We start from the raw sequence: 12,963 nt of genomic DNA on the forward strand, positions 1-12,963 counted from the left end.
TATTTCATGAAGGAATGGGACATGGCTACTGCAAAGTACAACTGATGACACTGAAACATGTCTCAGGTGCTCACATTCTGAAGGAAGTCACCCGTTTAGGGCCACTCGGGTCGCGTGACCACCTCTCAGCCTTCCGTACCAAATGAAGAGTAGGCCAGATAGTAGAGAATACAAACCAATAACTGTTTATCCATATACACTCAGAGTAGAGCCCCATCTGCACAGTCGCTAGGTGTCACGTTGGTCCGACCTCAGGATTGGTTTGTTGCTCAGATGGGTCCACCTCCTGATATCCCCAAGCCTTAGAAGCCGTTATGGTACAGGTCAGTGGGAGGATCAAGTGAGGGAAGGAAAGGATGGGAACAGCAGGGAGGGAGACCTGAAACGATAACAACAATTATAAGCATCGTATATTTACCCCTACTAAATATATACTGGTTAAAGAAACAAAGGCTTCTAAGCACAATCTCTTATACCTGTAACACAAAAGAAGAACACCCATAGGTGGAAACACTTCTTCAAAACCTATGTTGTCGGTGTAAGAGCACCCATTTCTTTGTTGTGGCTGTGGTGTGGAAACCTAGAAGAAAACAATCATACAACATATATCACAACCCGCATATGACAGATGCTGAGAGATCGCACTACCTCAGTACACACTAAATATATTCCAACAGCAACCTACCCTTTCTAGACTCCACTATGCCTCACAGGGATAGAGCGTAGTCCTACACCGGTCTGTGTTACCCCTGTTGAAAAGAGAGTCAGAAGAACAACACAACATAAATCATCACGTGTGATACAGCGTATTCAATCATTTAGTACTGGTTTAAAAGTCTTGCTCCATAGCATGGCTCACATCACCATGGTTTCGATAAACGAAAACGTTGTAGGCCAAACAAATATGAAGGGGTATAAAGAAATATCAGGTTGCAAAGTTGACAGCGTGACGAGAACCCCGTCACCGCTGTTCCTAGATAAGGTAAAGGCCAATGACTGACAAGGTCCGAACACCTGGCAAGACGGCGTGACAAGAGCAGTGTCACCGCCGTGTAAAGAAGCCTGTATCAGACCAAGAAAGGATTCAGCAGGATACCGTGGCAGACAGGCACCTTCCTCCGCACGAGCGCAGCGGCGCTCACCAACGGAGGACGGGATCCGCTGAAAGCAAGGTTAGAGGCAGACAAGTACCTTCTTCCGTACGAGCGCTACGGCGCCCTCCAACAGAGGACGGTAACCGAAGGGAACAAGGACTGAGGGAGAGTTGGTGCGAAGCACACTTACCGGACTTCCCAAGACGAACGGGACGCCAACACCACCTCCAGGTCCGATGAATTTCCGATGCTCTGCCTAGCGTCATTTCCGCTTTTATGGGCGTTTCCCCGCTTTGTGATATGCACGCTTAGCCTCTTGGGACAGGTAGTTCTGAATGCGCCCGGACTCTCGGACGCTACGCGGTCACTACAAACGTAACGGAGCCTGCTGTAGTCTTTAGGCTGCCGCAGCGCGCTCGATGCAGTGTACGCATAACACTAGGAGTGCTACAGAGGGAACTGAAATCAACAGGCATAGAGATATATTATGTATGTTTCATAGCCGGACAAAGACATGCCCATAGTGGAATTTTCCAGGCAGATGCAGTTGAACAGTGAGATACAAAAAGAGGTTTCTGCTCTTCTACCTTGCACAAACTAACATAGTCCAAGGTCGTTTCACCCTGGGCCCGCCACCAGACAAGTGGGAGAGGGCCTTTATCTACAGAGAAAGCCATGCACTGACATGAACAGTTCACTCATTACTGAAACAGAACTAAGCATTACAGAAATGAAACTTAGCATGAAGCATTTCTCAGAAATGGATGAGATTAGTTTCAAATAGCCTAAATTGGCACCTGGAAAAGAAAATGGTAACGCGAATGCTAACCTACATAGGACATTACATAAGCATAAACGGGTCCATTCTAACGGTTCTCATCAATGTAACTTAGCAGTGGGCTTGATGTCCGTATTGGAGCAGGGCACAATTATTTGAAGTTTATCGACTTCTTCTCTTCAAACACTTGTCATATCATTAGTGGCTAGGTGGCCGCTGTGTTGTATGTGCACAATAACAAAGAGTATCTTTTCTAAATACAAATCTTTTTATGCTCATTTTCAACATATATGATATCTTAGCCATATATTTAGAACTTGCCTAAAATCGAAGTTGCAAAGCTCTTTCTTACACTACAGGAGAATCAAGTAGCTTTAGTGCAAAACATTCCATTCATGGGAACATGGATCTTATCATTTTGAAATTTCAAATTAAAAGCAAGGTGCTCTTTCAACACTGAGATCAGATCTTTCAACACTGAAATCTTTCCATACTTAGATCTTTCTCTACATAGATAAATGCATAAGAATGAAGTGGCCCCATGTCCTAACTTTGTATTCCAAGTACGTTTACTTTACTTTTTAGAGGCTACTGCAATCACTGAGCTATAAATGTACCAAGCCAGGGCTTGGTCTACTGTGAATATTACGCAATCATTCTATTTTAACACTTACAGAGTCACATAAAGGCACAGAGGTTAGTATTTTGCAGTAGATTATGTGACAGATGTAACCCGGGTATGTAACATCCTAAATTCATTCATACCCTTTCTTAAGGGACATTCTCATACCTGGACACCATCTCTATGCATTTATTTTTCACAAACGTGTATCCTTTAATTGCAAATGTGTGTACTTTACGGGCCAAACTTCAAAATGTTCTAATTTCTTCCAACTAACAGATAACTCATCTCAGTGAACTCTAGATATAAAGTTGATCAGTTTAGAGTGAAAATGTTTCCATATCTCTTGGATCTAAGAATATAAACAATCCTTGAGAGAAAGAGAGAGAGAAAGAGGTCCTTATTCACAAAGGTAATTTACACATTGTATTCAAACTAGTGGACAAGCCCCTGGTGCACATGGCTTCTCTCTGTGAACAACTCTTCATGGAAAACTCACTTCTTGAAGACACCCAAGCCTCGTTATGTAGCCAAGCCCATACAAAGCACAACCTTTGCCCTATGCAAATCTTTAATGGGTAGCTGACCTCTCATGGGCAATGAACCAGACAAAGGTCAGAAAGTATCTACTGCAAACAGTCTTCACCCTGAGCAGAACCCCTCCATTGAGATCTCGCTCCCTTTAGACTCCCAAGGTCTCTTGGGTGGTGAAGACGCTACTAGGAACAGCCTTCACCTTTTCCAAACGCTTTGCAGATAGCAGACCTCTTGTGGGCAATCAAGCACACATGTATGGGCTAGTACTTCGTAGGTACAGTCTTCACTCTTATGCATAAGTTCTCATTCACAGCCCACTCCCTCCAGATGCTCCACCCCCTTACGAGACCAAGCACCTACTACATACAGACTTTGCCTTATAGCAAAGCTTTACAGACCTCTTTTGGACAATCAACCAGACACAAGTATGCATGTCTCTGCTGCTCACGGTCTTCACTCTGTGCACAATTGTTCATGGAGCTCCCACTCCATTCACACACCTACCATCCATTAGGAGGCCAAGTATGTTGGTAAAGCTTTCACAGTCAGCACTAAGGAGCCAAAAGGAATTTAAGTCTGGATGTTCCTTAGGTCTGGATGGTGTAATCAGTGATGTCATCAATGATGTAATGTGAGATGTGATTAATGATGTCACTGAACAGGTCATGAGTGATGTAATATATGAAGTCATAAGCAATGCATAGTGGGGGCACAAGTGATAGTTTGCTCTGGAAACTATATCTAGTGAATTTCTTAAAACTAGTTAGTTTTTATATTATATGAGAGGTTTGTTGCACAGGTCAGCGGTATGCAAGATCATCCCATGAAGGGACCAGCACATCAAAGCACTGAGTGGTCAATTATGCAGGTCAGTGGTATGCAAAATCACCCCATGAAGGGACCAGCACAATAAAGTGTTGAGAGCTCAGTTGAATAGGTCAGCACTATGCAAGCTTGCCCCATGAAGAAATCAGTGCATCAAAGCACTGAGGGGTTAGAGGTGTGCAAGCTTGCCCATGAGGGGACCAGAGAATAAAAGCAATGAGAAGTTAGTGGTATGCAAGTTTGCCCCATGAAGAGACCAGTACAGCAAAGCACTGAGAGGTTAGTGTTATGCACATGTTCCCCATGAAGGGACCAGTGCATCAAAGCACTGAGAGGTCTGTTGCACAGGTCGAGTGGCTACCTTAGGGATTGCCCACCTGGTTGCCCCAGTCTTTCCTGTGCTCTGGCTGGCAGCCAGCAGCTGCTACCGCCAAGACAGGAATCTGGCTCCCCTTCCAGGACGTGTGAACTCTCCAAGAAGTCAGAGACAAAATCCTGGAAAGGAAGGAGATGATATCCCCCTCCCTGACAGGATGGCCAGTGAAGTGGCACATCAAGGCGGTGAGCTTCAAAGCTTTCACTGCCTCTGATATGCATCCAGGCTGCCACCCAAAGGAAGCAGCAGCCATCCCCCAACCCCTAGGCACTTTTGTACCTGGGCAAGAGGAAAAATTATGTAGTGAAGAGGTATACACTCCCAAAAGGCTAGCCACCGCTTTAGGGTGGGCGACCTGGTCTGTACAGCTAAGGAAGGTTTGTGCTAATTATAGAATAGAGGGTTCTCCATATAAAAGGTGACACACCCCCCGGATGTTGTCACCTCAGGGGCAGATTAGCCGCTGGGACTAGTAACCCATTGGAAAACTTGTATCCATACCCCTAACACTCCTAAATCCAGGATTTAGAGGCACCCCTGACTACAGAACCTCAGTTCTGATCTGACTTGCCACAAGGGACAAAGAAGAGACCTGTGTCTGCGACAACAGCACCTGCACAAAGCAAAGGTGTGATACTCTGCAACTGTGACAGCCTTCCTGCAACTGCACAACTGTGACTTGTCCTGGACAAAAGACCTTCCAGGGATCGCCCAAAAGTAGATAGTCCAGTGCATTGTGGGAAATGTAGTCCTGATCTTCAACAAGTTTCAGGCAGCTACCACTTTGCCTTGGACCCCCGGTCGTCGAAATAACTTTCTGCTGAACTTACCGATGCCAAGGCTTGTTGGTCACCAGTCTGTCAACCAACACCTTTATTCAACATTGTGACTTAAATAAACTCTGCAAAACCTTCATCTGTTGTCAGCAGTGGCTTTGTTATCAACGTTTTGCACTCAGTTCCCCACCAGTAAAGTGTAAGCGATAAAACCAGCTCCCCCAGGCTCCCACTTCAGCACCTCGGAGAGCCAGGACAACTCTGCTCCTGGGCTTCTTGAGCCACGTAAAATCCAACTGACTGTCGTGGCTTGGTCCTGGGACCTGCATTTCTTTAAACCTTCTTGGGTTTTACGCAACACACCCTGCAAGTGACCGATTGTCACAAGTGCTTCTTACCTTTGACCGCAACACTAAAGTTCGGCAGTATAGATTTGCACGGATTTAATTTTACTTCTAAAATCCATAGCTCCGGTTATATTTATCTGATTGTCTTCCTTTTGGTGTCTAAATTTACATAACAATCTGCTATATTTTTATAAAATGGCGTTGGATTTCTTTTGAGTCGTATAAATTACTTATCGCCCATGTTGGTACTCTGAAATGCTGAACACATGTTCCTCTAGTAAAGCCTGACTGCTCTTTGTCACTCTACCAGGACTGAGCTTTGAATTTATTATGGTGAATCCAATGGTTATTTTTGGGGTATTGTGTGGGTATTGCATAGTGAAGCCTAACCAGCATCAATACATAATACTCCACCTTCCTACACATGGCTGTAGGAATGTTAGAAATTGAATGGCCACAATTACTGTTTACCCTGAACAATTGGAGGTACTGTAGAAATAAAGTAAAAAAGCTATATAAGAGGGCAGCAGGAAGGCATACTGTCCCCCTAGATTTAGAAAGGAGGCGTTTATGGGCTAACTACTCTGAAGATAATTAAGGTATATTGTTTATGACTAATTTTTACAAGCTTGTGGGTCACTCACAGGATCGTGAATAGTAAAAAGGAGTAGCTGATTTCTCGAAACACTCTATTAATAGGAATGCATATTGTGGCCCTAATTTTTTAGAGGAAATGTGTTTAGAGATAAGTACTGCAATGATTAGATGGTTAAATCTTGCGATCTCGCTAGACTCTAGAGGGAACGTGAAAAGTAGGATGGAGTAGGTGATGTTTGAATACACTATGCTATGCACTCGTGCTAGGAGTCTTACTTTAGTTGGTGTGTATAAGACTCTACTATTTATGCTCATTGGTTTGAGAAGAGTTGTGAGTAGAGTTAAGGCTCATCCAAAAACCCTACTGCACACACCCATCATCTGAGATAGAGGTATAAAAGGAGAGCCCAGTCCTTCCCCACAACCTTCTACGCACACCTATCATTACAGAGAGAGGTCTCAGCAGAGAGGCCAGTCCCTCCACACACACTCCACTATACACACACACAGCATCTGAGGGAGAGGTCTAAAAAGAGAGGGTATTCCCTCCACACACCCTACTATGCACACCCGTCATCTGCGAGAGCGGTCTGGAAGGAGAGGCCAGTCCCTCCACAAACGTATTATGTACATCTCTCATCTGAGAGAGAGTTCTAAAAGGAGAGGGCAGTCGCTCTCCATACCCTACAACATACAGCTATCATTACTGAGAGAGGTCTCAGCAGATAGGCCAGTCCCTCCTAAAACCCTACTACACACACTCCTCATCTGAGAGAGAAGTCTAAAAGGAGAGGGAAATCCCTCCATACACCCTACTATGAACACCTATCAATTCAGAGAGAGGTCTTAGCAGAATGGCCAGTCCCTCCACACACTCTACTAGGCACACTTGTCATCTGAGAGAGGGGTCTAAAAGGAGAGGGCAGTTCCTCCCCACTCTCTATTATGCACACCTGCCATCCAAGAGAGAGGTCTGAAAGGAGAGTGCAGTCCCTCCCCACACCCTACAATGTACACTATCATCTGAGAGAGAGGTCTGAAAGGAGAGACAAGTCCCTACTGCACACACTGGTGATTTGAGAGAGGGGTTTGAAAGGAGAGACCTGTCCATTCCCACATCCTATCACCCACACTCATCATCTGAGAGAGGTCTGGAAGAAGATGACTGTCCCTCTCCACTTACTACTATGTACACCTTTCATCTTAGAGAGAGGTTTGAGAGAAAAAGGCAGTCCCTCTCCACTCACTATTACACATTTTGATACCCCCGAGAGAGGGGTATCAAAGGAGAGTTCTCTCCATTCACACACCATACTATGCACACCCGTTATCTGAGAGAGAGGTCTAAAAGGAGAGGCCAATCCCTCCATATTGACTAGTTTGCACACCCGTTATCTGAGAGAGAGGTCTGAAAGTAGAGGCCAGTCCCACACCACATCCTAATATGTATACCAGTTATGCAAGAGAGGGGTCTCAGCGGAGAGGTCAGTCCCTGCACACGCCCTACTATGCATTGCCATTATTTGAGAAAGAAGTTTGAAAGCAATGGGTAGTCCCTCCTCATACTCCAGTATGCACACCCATTATCCAGCAGAGGGTTTTTAATGATGAAGCTAGCACTTCTCATATGCTACTATTTCCCTACAAATCTTAGATTGAATCTTGCCACATGGGGCTTGCTTGATCCCACAACACACTAGCGAGACCCTCATGAAACATTACTGGGTTTGGTACAAAGTGTTTTACAAAGAAACGTAGTGATGTTATTGGGTACAGGACCAGAGATAGCTCAGATTGTTCTTGGTGCTTTGGAAAAGAAGGAAGTCTGTTTGGGTTGTGCTAAGCAGAAGTTAATTTATTTGAAGCTAAAAGAGACTGATGTCCTCATCTGCATTTAAGAAAGAACTCCAGGTTCAGGTAATTATTGATATATTTTATAAACGTTGTTGTGAGGTGCCAGTAAGTGTACTAATGTTAGTAAACTTATTCTACAGCATATTTACAGAGTGAAAAACTGTTTGTGAAGGTTGAGATCCCTTCATGTAGCTTTTGAGAGGTAGACATTAGAACGTTGAGAGATATCAGCAAATATTGCAGATTTTGTTGAAAATGAAGTGTTCGAACTGGCTGTACTTGTAAGTAAAGGAAGCAGTGTTTCTCAAATTATAAAACAAAGAATGTGGAACGTGTTAAACAAGCCCTGGTGTTTTTATGAACCTCACTGTACATAGACTTTAGCTCTATGAGATATTTAAGTGGTGATATTGGTATTTCTAGAGTGAAACACCATGCTGAGTGTTAGAAAAGGTGTCTCAAGAGGAATATGTTACTTTATAAACTTTAATGAAATCAGGAATTATGCATAATTAATCTGAGGAAAAAAAGGAATGGGTGAGAGTGTGGAATTTTTACGTAGATATGAATAATAAATTAGTGGTACACTAAATATAAATATGTGATTGTGGTGAAAGATGTAGAAAACTTTACAGAATATAGTAAAGAATGACTGTAATTATGTATTACCTAGTATGTAACTTTGATTTTTGTAGGAGGAAAATGGAAAACTACCATATCAGAAAATACATGAAGGAGAAAAAGAAGTCTTGTTCACTTTTGAAAAAATTGGAAATAATTACTCTGTGGAAAGTCTGAAAAAAGTATTAGTTGGAGAGGTGATAACACTTGTATTGCATGGGGGGACATTTATGATCTTGGACAAGCTTGTCCTGTGTAGGTCTATTTGTCTCTGAGGAAATAATTATATGCTTTCATGAACAGCAAAAAAGAGGTTTGCTTACTCAAGAAGGATTATTGTCTTGTTGAGCAGTAACTACCTGACCAGGCAGAGTGTATGCAGGTTCAAACGATGTGGTGACCCCTGAAGAGCTCTGCAGTTCAGCATTACAGTCTAACTGCTCGAGCTAGCCTTTGTGTGAGCTCCTTTTAAAAAGCTGCATGCATGAAAAACTTTTCTGAGATTTTTTGCAAGATGGCCGCAAAAATAAACTGCCATACCCAAGACTCTTTGTCAGACTGAGGTGGTGCAGCTACACCAGACTGATATTCATAATATGATAAAGACATTATAATTTAGTAAAGTTGGTTGGTTTTTTGAATATAATTGTTGATATAGTTTGTTAATGTTGTTGTAGTTTTGTAATGTTGTTAAATTGTTTTTTGGGGATAAAAATGTTCAAAGTTACTACTGATTTGTTTGATTAATATTTGTTACAGATTTGAATATTATTACAGTATTGTAATGTTGACTAAAACTGGCAGTTCCATCTTCACAGAGGGCAGACATGCTCCTGCATGCATTTATCTATACAGTGTTATACACATCTTTTATGCTAGAGAGAATTATTAATGGAAAGGCCACTTATTTGAATACCCAACTATGGTGACTTCTAATGGAACAGTGTGGTCTTACTAGTCCTTCTGCTCACTGTATTATACAGACCTCTCATGCAAGTGAGATGTTTTGGCACAGAGGCCAGTGCATCCTCACATTCTACTAGGCACTGCTGTCAGCTGGTGGAGATGTGATAGTGGAGAGGGCAGTTCTTTTGCACCTGTTATTATGTATGCGTGTGACTCTGGAGAGATGTTTCAATGGGGAAGTCTGTCCCAGTGCACAGCCTACTACACCCCATTGTCTTAATGGGTAGAAGGCTAAAGGAGAGGTAAGCGTGTCCCCACTTCGAACTATCCACGCCACTCAACCAAGACACAGTTCTCAACAGAGGGGATACTCCATTTCTGTACCCTACTACCCATAGCCTACTCTCACATATATTACTAAAGGGAGATGTCTCAGCTGACAAGGCAGTGTGTTTCCATACCATGGTCTCTATAGTAGTTTTAGAAGGCAGACTTCCCAGGATAGAGGTAATTTCATCCCTACACCATACGTGTATATCTGTCATGTACTATATAGACATATCATGCAAGAGAGCCCTGTAAGCAAACAGGGCAGTTCCTTCCAACAGCCTACTATGCATACCTGACAGCATGAGAAGAGGTATGAGCAAAGAGATACATTTTTCTGAAACCCTACTAAAGGCAACTCTCACCCTGGTAAGATCTGTTAGAGAGCAGATCGCTCTTCCCAGACACCACTGTGTATCCCTGTTGGTCTAGGGAGAGGTGTAGGCAGAGAGGCCACTCCTTACTAACACCATACTGCACATCCATGTTGTCTTGGAGAGTGCAGTTCATGGAGAGGCGAAGGATGTTTGATACAATCACACATGCTATTACAACACATGCCATTACAACAAGGGTAATACAATGAACGCGTTGTTACCACGCGTTCCATTACCACGCAAGTCATTACAACGACTTGCCTTAGGGAAGCGCTCGACTTTGGAATAGTATATATTACTATTCCAACTCCAGTCTGTGCAACAGTAGGGAAGGTGTTGAATTTAAAATTCAACAACACGTTCCCTAATGCAAATTGTAATAACTTGTGTGGTAACGGAACGCGTGGTAACAACACGTTCGTTGTATTGCCCATGTTGTAATGGTACTGTGTAGTAAAGGCTGTTTCCCAAAGGAGAATGTTTCTATACACACTACAGTAGATGTCTGTCATTCTGAGGAGAGCTGTGGCTGGACAGTCAAATTCATTCCCGCACCCTGATATATATGTTATTTTCCTGGGTGAGGTCTCAGTGGAGATGTCAGTACTTGTTATACTTATGAAATAGTACGGTCTTAACATGTGAGGTGTCTACCTTCCCCACCCTACTTGCCCACTGCTGAGTCTGGGGGAAGATGTGAGCAGAGAGGCAGTATATCTTTACACCCTACACTACACATTGGTTACCTTCATACAAGGTCTCACTGGAAAGGCCAGTCCCTCCGCATAGTCTACTATGCACAGTTGTTAGGCTGTGGAGAGGTGTCAGTGAGATACAAGTGTCTCCTTACACCCTACTGTGCACTTTTGTTATACTGTAAAAAGGTCTCATTTGAGAGTATACTTTCTTCCCACACCGTACTAATGGGCATTGTAAGATTAAGTACTGTAATAAAGGAAAGTGTAAATTCTTCCTCCTTAAAACAAGTCTACAATCTTGCAAGACTCTTGTGAGGCTGTAAAAAAAGTAGCGATTGGACTTTTTCTAATAATGATAAATGGACTTAAAGTAAATTCCTTGAGTATCAACGTGTGCTATGTACTAATGTCCATCTCATGCAGATAAAACAAGTGGGGTTTTTCCATAAATTCAAAGTATTCTGCTTTTCTCCACAATTAAATAAAGGATTGAATGTTTCTTAAAATAAACATATTGTTACCATTCTGGTGTATATAAATTATACATACTACATCATGATATATTCAGTGTAAATGCAAAGTCCATTATAAAAAGAGCAAACCAGGAAGCCCAGCCCCCTCAGACTGCACACAAGGGATTGCATCCCTGGCTCTCATGAGGGGCTCGCAAGAACTTCAGAGAAGGGAAAAGAGGGAAACATACTAAAAACATACTAAAAACAACATAGATCATGAAACTATGGGGTAGGTCTGAAAAGTGCAGTTTTTAACAGTTTTAAACAACTATAAAAAATTGTGGTTTCAAACATTTTTGATATTGTTTTGGTATTTTAATTTTTTCAAGGGTAGTGTAAAACTAAAAAATTGAGGCATCTCCTTAAAAACAAGAAGGAGAAAAACGTACAAAAAATGATTAAAAAACAACCGCTGCCTAGGAGAGAACTGTTGGGCAAGCTTGTCCCAGTCAGACCTGCTTTTTCAGATGAAAAAACGATCTGCTTGTATAAGTAGCAAAATAACATGATATTTAAAAAAGCAGGGTCATTGTCAGTCTATACAGTAAGAACCTGTAGAGACACAGTATCTCCTGTTACAAAAGATGCTGTAGACCCAGTAGTGCTGTCTACCTCTGCAGCACGAGCCAACTCCGCCCGTGTGCACCCTTTCCTAATAAATTACAATACGAAAGTAATTACCTTTAAGAATAATGTTCGCACATAGGATATATTATTCAGTTATCCTACCATACATACAGTTAAACGAAAAAATAATTCTACTTTCAAAAAGCCCGAGACATTTACTGAAAAAAAACAAAGGTTAAAGTACCTTCACAGTTAGGTGTGATAAAAATACCTGTTTTTGTTTAAAGAAAACTTAGAAACCAAAGGTTAAAGTACCATTATAGTTAGGTGTAATTTTCACTGTCAACATTAATGTCTTGAACTAAAAAAAGGACAGAAATTCACCAGTTAAAGTTAGCAGCGCTAACTATAACTTGCGCCCCCACCATGCACTTCTTATGACCTCACATATGACATATGACGCAGGATAAAGCCATTGCACTCCAACAGCTCCTTATTTGGAATCTAAAACAATAACCATGCAGAAAGGCTCAACATGTTTTAAAACTTTAGGTATTTTTATTTCCTCAACAGCCCTACTGCAAACAAATATTTACTCATGGTGTACACAATAGAAATGGATGTGTCTGACTTCAATGCCCTTAACACTTCGTGATGTCGCTTGATGGCTAATCATTTGCACAGTGGACAGATCCATTTATTTCTTGGCTTGACGTAGAAAGTGCACAAGAACAAAATATGGCTTATGTTTTCTTTAGATGGCGGGCAGCACAGTGGGCAGATGTGAATAGGGTCAGTAGACCATTACCCCTCTACAATGTCACATATTAATATACAGATGAATGGGCGAGATTGCGCAACACATTGAAATTCAGCATGCTAATGAGGATGATTATTTAGAATCATGAGAAGCAAAACGAATAAGTGGATTGATTTGTTACAATCTAATATGAATTTTTTTGGGCATATGAATGATTGTCGATGTGTCAAGGACACAGAAAGATGTTTTGTATATATATTAATATGTGATTCAAAGAGGGGGAATTCAGATACGAGGGATGCCATGTTTTCTGAATGAATTAGGAGGAGACAGCTTCATGTAGTCTGTTTTTCATTATGTTACAGGATTATCCAATTAAATTATTT

The sequence above is a fragment of the Triturus cristatus genome, chromosome 7 (assembly GCF_964204655.1).
Source record: "Triturus cristatus chromosome 7, aTriCri1.1, whole genome shotgun sequence".
NCBI lineage: Eukaryota > Metazoa > Chordata > Amphibia > Caudata > Salamandridae > Triturus > Triturus cristatus.